Source organism: Anser cygnoides, chromosome 1, assembly GCF_040182565.1.
Source record: "Anser cygnoides isolate HZ-2024a breed goose chromosome 1, Taihu_goose_T2T_genome, whole genome shotgun sequence".
NCBI classification, from domain to species: domain Eukaryota; kingdom Metazoa; phylum Chordata; class Aves; order Anseriformes; family Anatidae; genus Anser; species Anser cygnoides.
This window is the reverse complement of record NC_089873.1, coordinates 107,792,020-107,802,261: the sequence shown is the minus strand read 5'-3', so window position 1 is coordinate 107,802,261 and position 10,242 is coordinate 107,792,020. Positions and strand designations below refer to the sequence as shown.

General features: G+C 35.3%; 1 long non-coding RNA gene across 1 annotated transcript in view; it reads right to left on the bottom strand.

The window, feature by feature from the left end:
* Positions 1-1,198: 1,198 nt before the first annotated feature.
* Positions 1,199-10,242, bottom strand: part of LOC125184874 (uncharacterized) — a 46,270-nt gene continuing 37,226 nt past the window's right edge. Inside the window, exon 4 of the long non-coding RNA XR_007169444.2 lies at positions 1,199-1,645. This is a non-coding gene — a long non-coding RNA (uncharacterized lncRNA). The remainder of the gene's footprint in view (positions 1,646-10,242) is intronic.

Below are 10,242 nucleotides of genomic sequence, written 5' to 3'. Positions count from 1 at the left end.
ATTCTGTGACACCAACTTTTGGCATAATAGTAATAAAAACTCTATCAGAAAACCGATTACAACTGCACATCAGTTTTACCACAAACATTTAAAAATAAATAAATAAAGTACAACTGCTTTTGATTCTGAGCTTTTTCATTCCACAATATGTATGCCCCTTATTTATTCATTCATTCATTGCTTGATTGATTGTAAATCAAATCAAAATCCTGCACTTGGTTTTAACATTCAGAAATATTTTATACTACTTCATCTATTTTCAAATGTTTACAACCTTTTATATATTTGTAACTAAAAAAGAATTCTTTTGAAAAGCAGTGATGACTAAAAAGAATAAACAATGATGTTCAGTATCTTGTCAATATGAAGATATTCTCTTGTTATTTTTAGTAAGTATAATTTCCCTTTATTAGCCTATTAATTAACCTACAGCCTCTACCAAGGGGAAAATTCTATTCACTTCTCTTGATAGAGAGACAATTTCATCCACAATTTTCCAGTGAGATTTTGAAAAATTTAGGGTAAAGATAAGTGGCAGCTAAAAGGTAGGTAGGAAAATGTAGATTTTCATATATCATTAACTGATATATTAATATATAACATTAATTTCATAAAACATTAGCTTAATATACCTCACGGTTTTCCCTTTTAAAATATTAACAACATTATCAAAAATGCATTTGCATCTCCTCTTTTCTGTTATCATATTCAAGAAACCATTATCCCTGAAGAGAAACATTTTCTAGGTCAGTACTTTGGATGTGACGTTTTCAGCCTCTTAGTAGCTGTAAACAAGTGAACCCTTGTCCAGGAAAGTCCTGGTACCTTGTCCTGAAGTCCAGGAAAATAAGAAGTTGGACAGTGACAACTGGTCTCTTCTCCCCATTCTATCCACATGCAACACACACACATATATATAGCTATACACATTCACTAATAATATGATTGGAATTCTCTGTCAAATGATTAAGCCTGTGACAGTTATATGACAAACACAATGTGGTGTTTAATCATAGATTTATTTTTAAAATTATAGTGATCTCAGCAGGCTCATTGGTTTCATACAAAAAAAAAAATCAAACCTCATAGCTTGTTGTAGTGCAACATTTGTACAGATATAATATTAATTCACAAAATTAAATGAAAAATGATAAAAGAAAATTTAAAGACAAGTAGAAAGGAAAGTAAGCACTGGAGATGGGATCCCCTACACAGCTGCCTTTCATTTCAAAAAACCCAAAACATGAGGCAAATTTATTAGCCTTCTATGTAACACTGCACAGACCCATAGAATGAGTGAGTTGCTCATTTGGCCTAATGGAAGTCAAGTTTGATTTTTACCTCAGAAACATAATTCCATACTAATACATATAACATTTTGTGTTGTTCTTGACATGTTTCTCTTGATGCATTCCAAGTAAACTGCTCTTACAGTGAACAACATAATGAGATTCAGTGGAAATGTACATAGTATTTAACTATTCTTACCATTAGGAAAGATGTTGTAGTCAGATCTTTAGAATTTACAGTAGAATTTCTAGTTCCTTTGAGCTGTCTCAGACTCCTTCTAGTTCACATCACTGCTTGCATTTCTGTGCAAAGGTATCTTCTTTTCCTAGAAGGCAACTGCAGGTTTTGAAAATCCCTAGATGAAAATGAAGACTTGCATAGTATTCTCAGGAACAAGGTAGGGAACACATTCATGTTGAAAACATTACCAGGTGGCTGCAAAGTATTGAACAGTGCCATGATGCTATTGCTAATAGTTCATTGTGTTACTCTACTATTCTCCTTACGATACTTCATGCCTTTTTTTTTTTCCAAACAATTTTACCAGTTTTGAATTCTAATCCTCTGCTTCTGTGTATTTTCAACCCTTCTCAACTTGGTGTCACTTGTAAACTGAACAAACAAACATTGTCTCTCTGTTTCCTAGCCCAGGTTAGTAACAGAATCCATTTGCAGCAAGGAAGAGTCAAACTAGGCATTAGAAAACAAGGTAGAGAGGGAAGCACTAGAATAAATTGTGGGGAGACAGTATAGGTCTTCTATCACTTGAGGTCTTTAAAGACCAGTTAGAAACACCAGTTAGGAATGAGTACAGCTGGTCACACATTTGGACAATTCAGGTGGCTATATGCATTTTTGTAGTCTGTGTCAATTTTCTCTCATTTTATACCATTCAATGCAGAACACTGAATACACAAACTAGTCTGCAAGCAAGCATGATGTAACACTGCATAGGTTGCTTGCAAAATTAGTAGTGTGAACAAACCATTATAAATTTTATGTTTATTCTTACAGATCTAATCCCCAAGAAGTACTGGAATATTTTGAGGGACACACTCTCCAACATAGGAAAAAAAAAAAAAAAAGAAAAAAAAAAAAGACATCTGCAGTGCTTTTGAGCCAACTCCCATGTTATATCAAATTTCTCTATTACCCTGTTTATTGAAAACATTTTTTTCCCATTAAATCTTTCTTAACTCTCTCTCTCTCTCTGTATTCACACTCTCTCTCCCATGTGCATGTGCTACAAGCACTATGTGCCAGCTACTGGCAATACCAGCGCATGTACGTGACTGAAACTGATGCCAGCTACTGGAGTCAGGCTGTGGGTATAGGTGCTCTGTGGGCTGTGGTGCTGGATACTGGAGCGAGCGTAGGGGTCTCAGCAACAGTCACTGTTGGGACCTGTGTATGTGTGTGAAACCAGTGCCAACTACTGAAGTCAAGCTAGGGTGCTCAGGCTTGTGAGCACCTGTGGTGCCCAGGTGCTGGAGTGAGTGGGGCACTAGCAGCAGCTACTGGAGTGAGTGGGTTCTTCTACCCACAGCCACAGGGTGGGAGTGGTGTGTGCTCCCAAACCAGCTAGCGTGGGGGACCGGCGTGAGTGAGGTGAGCACTGGTGGCTGGAGCAGGGCCATGGGTCACACACAGCCTGTGCACCTGGTGCCAGTTGCTGGGGGGCCGAGTGTCTGTTTCTTCCCTAAACTTGGTGTGCATGCGGTGTGCCTGTGTATTTGCTAGCAAATTTTAAGCTGGACCATCTGGCTGGACCATCTACCTTTATTCAGATAATGAATAATGAATATTGTGTATTCAAAGAAAGCTTGTGCCAGCCTTTCTACATGTTCAGAGGGGCCAGATGCAAAAAATAAATAAATAAATAAATAAAATAAAATACAATCAAAGCCCAAGCCTATCAATAATAATAATAATAATAATAATAATAATAATAATAATAGTAAAGACTTTGGTTAGTTGTCAGACACATTTTTTATCCTCAGCTGTCACAGACTCTATGTATGCATCTAGTCTTTATTTAATAAACTAAGCCTGAGTACATACAAGTATAAGGGAGTCCAAGTTCAAGACTATATAATGCAAAAATACCTGAATGGCTCTAAAATTGCCTTAAGACTGGTTCATTTAACTGCTTGACTACAGATGTTTTTATTAAGATCAAATTTACTTAATGTATTATGATTCTGACACAGAGTCTCTGATATATACAAACAATCAAATAAGTACAAATTATCCTTTTTGATTTCTGTGGACAGATTTTTCTAAACCTTAGGGTGCATTATTTCATTGCAGTTTAACTATGTCATTTCTAACTGCGTAGATAAAAACACAGGCATTATCACAGTGTTCAAATAAAAGGATAACTTCAATGGTGTCTCAATGTTCTTAATATTATTTGACTTTCACAACATAAAATACAATTTTTGCCAAACAGGATTACATTTCTTCTGATGTTCTTTTTGAGTAGTAGCAATTCACTGGTACCACAGAAAATGCATCTCTTAGCTTTCAGTCTGAAAACAGTATTAGTTTCCTTTCAAAATGGGAGGCATCTTTGCACACAAATCTCATTTTCACTAACTTCCTTTTCACCCAACTATTCAGGCTTGAACACAGCTCTGTAACAAGAGTGCTAGCTGTGCAGCTATCCAGCAGATCCTGAAAAACACTTGCTATCTGACATTGTAACCACCCAGTGTCACACCTAGATAAAAGGGGATGGAGAAAACACTCAGGTAGCTGGAGGGTAATGAAGGAAGAATTGCAGCAGGGCTCTTCTGCGGAATCACTGTTTTTCTCTCTTCCACCCCGCTGTCACCACCTTTTTTTTTTTTTTTTTTTTTTTGTGACAATGAAATTAACAGAGAGGAGGGAAAAAAAAAAAAAAGCTAGTTGTATTAGCTTAATGGTAAAGCTAGAGCAATCCAAACTTTCAGAAACTTTCCTGTATCTATATATTTATACATATTTATAAACACACATACTTGAAACCTACATGAAACACCTCCTACATTTCCTGTGCCCGGGCAAACACTGAACTTATATGTCATGCAAAAAGAACCAGTTTATTCTCTCTCTCTCTCTCTCTTTTCTAAAGGCAATTGTACATGCTTGTTTGTGTTTTGTCTAAGTTATGATTTTTAATATAATTCTTTCTAATCTTCAAATGCATTTGTTAAGATGTTTCAAAGTTAGGATATCTTCAAAGAAAAAAAACATGCATGATATTGATGGTATTATTAAAAAAAAAAAGAATTAAATAGTGCAGTTACTTTTCTCTTATATTCACAAAGTTGAAACCTTTTTTTGTTTACTGTCAGTAATTTCATTGAATTTTTCCCAGTTTCAAGCTTCCAAAAGAGCAGCCCATAAATATTAAGAAGAAATTCCTTAAAACAGCCTTTTCTCAGCCCTCATCTATCTACCCTCCTTTCAGACAACCAGCATGGATGTCACTGGTATGAGTTTACTGTCATCCACAACAGCATGCATGCTGCCGACAGTGAAGCCTGTCCCCACCAGAACTGTACTGTGCTCCGCCCCTTTCTGATTCTTGCATCCCACCTCCTTCACCTGCAGCAGCACCTACGCACTAAGCCTGGCCCTGCAGCACACCCACAGGGTCCAGACAGGAGCCAGAAGTACATGGCACCTTTACTGTAGCCATCAGACAGGGATAACTTCCCAGCAAGTAACAAAGCATTAGAGCTGCTGCTGATCTCACCTAACTCTAAGAGAAAAGACAATGAACACATCAGTCAGCGGTCTAGCATTCCCTTCCAAGGGTCATTCATCTGCCCTGTTTTAGATATCTACCTCAGGATGTAAGTATCATAGCCCCAAAATACCTCCTTCCCTTTCCCCCCTTCCCCAGACAACAAAGTGACCCTGGAAGGATGTGTCAGGCATACAAATTTGGGCAGACAATACCAGCGCAAATACCAGCGATTGACCAAAATTTTCCTCTGCACAAAGTGACAGAAGTTGTGTTCTGATCATCTTTATTTCTTAGAAGATAATGGGGGCATTAAACCATTACATAATTTGTCATCAACCCATGCCCCGATATGCATGTCTTTATTAAACAGATCTTAACATTTAATCTAACTCATGTCAGTAACAACTATCCAGCAGTCTACAGATGCATGGGTACTTTTTACAGTGCAAAACTTGTCTATTTGCTTCACGCTGCTAACCTTTACATCATCAATAACTGCTTCATCAGGAAAACTGTTTCTTGGAACTAAAGATACTTCCACTTTGGAAGAGGTGAAAAACTTCAGAAGATACCTTCTCAGTTCCTTTTCATTGACACTGATCAAAATTCCTTGTTGTTTCCTTTTATAAGGAAAGAATAAGATTAAATTATTCTTATTATCTTATAAGATTATCTCATTCTTAAGAAAGAATAAGATCCCTGAATAAGATTAAACCTGCAGAAATAGTTAACCTTTCCTTATGTGTCATGATCTCGTGATTTTTTTGCTATTTATTTAATTTTTTATTGTTTTTTTTTTTCTTCTTGCATGCGTTTAGTCCTCTCAAGAGAAATATGTCCTCTCTTTGTAACATTTGTTATTCCTATTTGTCCTTGATCACTATTAAATGTATCTCTTGTAGCATTTTCTGCAACAAGCCTGTTAGTGTGTTCTTTCCATTAGCAAAGCTACTTCTGATATTCATTTAGATATTTTCCAACCTTCTCCTCAACCCCATGAATGTTTTTGATTACCAAATGAAACCAACATGATTTGTCAAATCCTATGTGTAGAGAATTCCATTCTGCACTTCTTACTGCAATTTATCTTTGAATACGTGTTACTATATCATTTTTATGGCATCATTTAAGATTTAGTATCACTCACTTTTCCACTTTTGACCTCCGTAAGTGATTTCAGCTACTGCATTTGTCTCTTACTTTATCTCCAAACTGCAGGTTTCAGCAAAGTCTATCATATGCTTAACTTTAAGAATTTCAATGAATTTCGCTATGTCTGTCTATCAAATACAAAAATAAAAAATAATTTTCTGTCTCTAACATCTTTTATTCTGCTACAACATTTTAAATTATACTTGGAATGAAACTTGAGAATGCTTTCCAATAAATAAATAAATGAATAACCCATGAACAATAAAAACACAGCACTCTTAAAAATGAAGAAAATGTTTCTTCAAACATTTTTACGTATAAAATCATTATAGTTCTTAAACAACTTCATAAGCAAAAAAGGTTCCATTGTCAAATTGTTACTTTTTAGTAGGGGAATAAACATTTTAACTGAAAACCCTAAGCTGATCTATTCTTGACTTATCTGGAAGGTTCAACAGTTCTAATAATATCAGTTTATATATATAAACCAGTAGCAGATTTTTCAGATCTTTAGAAAAGATTTTTCAGAAGTACTTTAAGATGATAAAGGTATTATTCATGGAGATAATAACATGAGAATCAATCTAGACATCTATTGCACCGTCATTATCACATAAAGTGCCTACTAATGATTCTACCACATACAAAACATAAAATACTACATAATTTCTAGTGACATTCATTATTGTTTTTATGAAGATAGTCTAGCTACTTGAGCAAACTGGAAATAATTTGTAAAGATATCTTACTTTTATAAAATAAATCAATCTTCTCTATGTAAATATTTTCCATTGATCTTTTCCAGTCCATTTCACCAATGCAAGAAACTGAAGAGTTCATTCAAGATTAACACAGAATTTGGGTTGTACACCTCAATTTTTCTATGTAAAAGGAAAACCTAGTTATACAGACTGATGGCCAAATGCCTTGCCCTGGTATAATCAAGCAGTAACAACCAAAGAAGCATGAATTTTAGTGAGATATGAATTCTGAAGCTTTATTACTAACCAGTCATCATTACTAATATCACAAACAGGTGATCAAGTGCAGGTAAATCTGGTAAGTCAATCAGATCTCAAATTTCATTTTGTCAAGGTAGCAGATTTCAACTTGGCTGCAGTAGGGAAGGGAGGATAAATCAGCTGTGACCTAGCTTAACTGGACTTTCAGCGCTTCATTTAGACAAAACGCATTTTTGCATTTTGATTCTTGAAATGTCCTTCCCCACTTTATTATATTTCCTCTGGCCAAAGCATGAAGTTAAAAGAAATCCACACATACAAATTTGCATACCTGTAACATTATATAAGGTAATATACTGACTGTTTTGCAGACTCAAAATTCATTCAGTGAAGAAATAAGATGCAAAGATGAAAGGTCAACACTGGCTCCCTCACTTTGTCTCAATATTGAGAACAAAGTTTGTGGTCATGAGGGGGATAACCTAATCCCTTCATGTATTAATTTCCCTGTGTGTGTAAGGCACCAAAAAGGAAAGGAGAGGCAAAATTGTGCAGTGTCATTTCTCTAGGATCAAGGCAATCCCTGTACTAACCTTACTATTGAAGTAGTCAACAGATATGTGACTTCAGGTGACTTAACTGCAAGTGGTAGTGGGATAGAAAATGAAAAAAAAAAATCAGATGACATTCCTTGTTTACAGTTTTGGCTGGCAATACTGAAGTGAGTTTTCAGTACTCTAAATTTACTTGCTAGACAAACAGTAATAAGTCATCCCAGGGGAACAAAATATCAGCTCTTAGTTCTGCGCCTTATCATAGACTGGTTTAGTTTTCTAGCCCAATAGCAGAGTATACTGAGTCAAAAGTCAAATCTGTAACACACAGCTCACCCTCTGACTGAAAAAATAATGACTACAGCAAATATTAGGAAGGTTTCAGTAGCTTACATTGAGGGTTGTTATCAAAGTTTAGCAGTTATTTTTCTAACATCATATCAATTTCTAACTTTTTAAAAAAGAGATACCATTAAAATGGCAGTTGTATACTTGATCAAGTTCATTTTGAATCATGACTTACTTAATTTTGATATATATATTTTTTTAACTTTTTGAGATATCATTTCTGATTTTTTTTCCTTTAGTCCATTCCTCTTGAGATTTGATGTTTTCAAACAGAAATACAGACCTGCAGACAAATTAGGGGCCTAACCTACTCTAAAAACTAATAGATATTGGAAATTTAACTTGGTATTGTTATAGAGGTAAACTATAAATCCATCATCTAATAAGTATGGCACTTCAACAACAACAACAATAAAAAAGTATAACAACCCTGTGTCTTAAAAAAGATACATCTGAGGACATGAAATCAGTTAAAAGCTTTGCATCTGGTGGTATCTCATTGTAGCAATGAAAAAATTAACTCAGAAGTTCTCACATTTAGCTCCACAAAGTAAGTTGCTCAAGTCAATATAAAAGCTGCACTATTATGCCAAAGACAATTCTCTTTCCTGTCTACTTAAGTGTTAGGAGTAACAGCTCCTAAAAAAGTATTGCAATTCTTTTCTGACTTCAATAGTGATATAATCACTTCCTGAAATCAGATATATAATTTAGACACTTGACTAAACTTTCGTTGGGAAGTTGATTTCATCTGAATTAAGAATGAAAGAACAAAAGAATTAAAGAAAGAAAGAGAGAGAGAAAGAAAGGTTTGTTTCATAAACATCGCTGATGCCTAGAAACTTACAATAACACAAGAAAAAGATATTCTCATATAAACATGTGGCTCAGTGAGCTGGCATTTAAGAGTCTCAGTTACAATAAATTATCATGACTCCACTGGTTTCAGCTCACCTATTTTTGTGCTAAATAAAAATTTATCAGCAAATATTATGACATGATAAAATTTACAGAGTCAGTAAAACAGCACTAAGAAGTATATACATACAGAGATGGATTAAAAAATGTCACAGAAAAAAAAAAGAAAAAAAAAAACAAAACACAGATTTAAGAGTATGTTGCGCTTGAAGTGAAAAATACTTTAAAGCTGTAGAAACTACTGCTACTAGTTATCATAAAGTTCTATATAAGTATTACAGAATGTGGCTTAATAGAGTGCTTTTCATCCTTATGATATTTCAGAAACATAAGCTTAAGATGTAGATATCTACCTCTGATCCTACACACTTCATCACTATCAATATCAACACATAAGAACAAAGAGCTATGTTACAGCAAAAGCCTAAATAGACTGGATCATCTGTAATCCAGAAATATCCATTTCTTTTCATGGACTACAAGCTGAACTAGGATAAGACACTCAGAAGCAGATCTTTAAAGTGAATGACATGAATCTCACCCTTATCTTGCTTTATTTTATTGTTGAAACACAGTTACTGAGAGTGATGCTCAAGACCCACTCCCATAGATTGGTCCCTCTGTAAGCCACAACAGGAGAGGATCTGTCACTCAGTGTGGTTAGGCTGCTTCAGCTGATGGTGCTTTTTAAAGCACTTGTCCACCTGAACAGACCTTACATTTTTCAGTCTTGGCTCCTAAATTTGCTTCAAATCCTTGGGGCAGGAATGGTCCTTTCAGTGTTGGAGGCCAGTACCACTCAGAAGCATATACTAACTAGTAGTGAAAATGTCTTAAAAGAGCTCCTGTTCCTCTCAAAATGTGTCTTGTTTTTAAGAGGGTAATTAACAATGAGTGTTCGATTGTGCCACACAGACTGGCTTTCAAAAGAAATGGCTGAGAGCATGCTGCCTTACGATGCAGCTGCTGGACAATTACAATATTTAACTAACAAATGAGTGAAACTGGTTCAGATTTTCTTTGAACTTCCCTCAGAGGAGAGAAATGAATTACGGTTTTATATTCTTTGTTACCATTACAGCCCCTGAGCCTTGCACACAGAGATGGGACTGACGGAGTTACAGTCCTGATGGATATGCCCTTCAAAGTCAGGAAGCTTATATACTATAAGAAACTTAGAGGCAGCTGATTTTAGGTCACTGCAGAATGACAGCCAAGCTTCAGTTCTGAGGGTCTGAATGTGATACTTTCATGATTAAAGTGGGATTTTGATCCCAAATAC